Here is a 668-nt window from a genome sequence, read left to right as displayed (position 1 = left end):
AGAAAATAAGTTTCCCATGTGATATGTGGTCTAGTTGTTGTAAAAATTTACAAATATGAATTTCGACTTTATTTGCGAAATCTCTCGAGAATTTGTAAAATGGGCATAACTTTTGCATACGAACTCGGATGAAAAAGTTTTTTATATGAAAAATCATCTACTCGAAAAGTTACATCCGAATTTAACAGAGGGAACTTTAACAGGGGGAACCCCGTTAAACATTTTCAAAATCCTCAAAAACCTAACAGAAAAAAAGATACGGGGCTTTAAGATGTGGAGAGGCAAAAAAATTCAAAAAAAAATCAAACTTACTAATGGCGCACCTACCCATGGTGCGCCATTACTATCTTCCCGCCTTAAAAATTCAAAATAAGTCAAAAAAATAAAAAAAGTTACTAATGGCGCACCTGCCCATGGTGCGCCATTAGTATCTTCCCGCCTTCAAAATTCAAAATAAATCAAAAAATTAAAAAAAAAGTTAGTAATGGCGCACCTGCCAGCGGTGCGCCATTACAATGCCATATATATGGCTGGGCGTGGTCCTCTCCTCCTTCATTTTTCTCCTCCACTCCACCTCTCCTCCACTCCATCTCCTCCTCTCCTCCACTCCATCTTCCCTTCTCTCCTCCGCCATACTACCCTCCTCCTCTCCGGTGACCTCCTCCTCC

This window comes from Triticum aestivum, chromosome 5A (genome assembly GCF_018294505.1).
Source record: "Triticum aestivum cultivar Chinese Spring chromosome 5A, IWGSC CS RefSeq v2.1, whole genome shotgun sequence".
Classification (NCBI taxonomy): Eukaryota; Viridiplantae; Streptophyta; class Magnoliopsida; order Poales; family Poaceae; genus Triticum; species Triticum aestivum.
The sequence above is the reverse complement of the archived record's forward strand: the minus strand, read 5'-3'. Positions refer to the sequence as shown.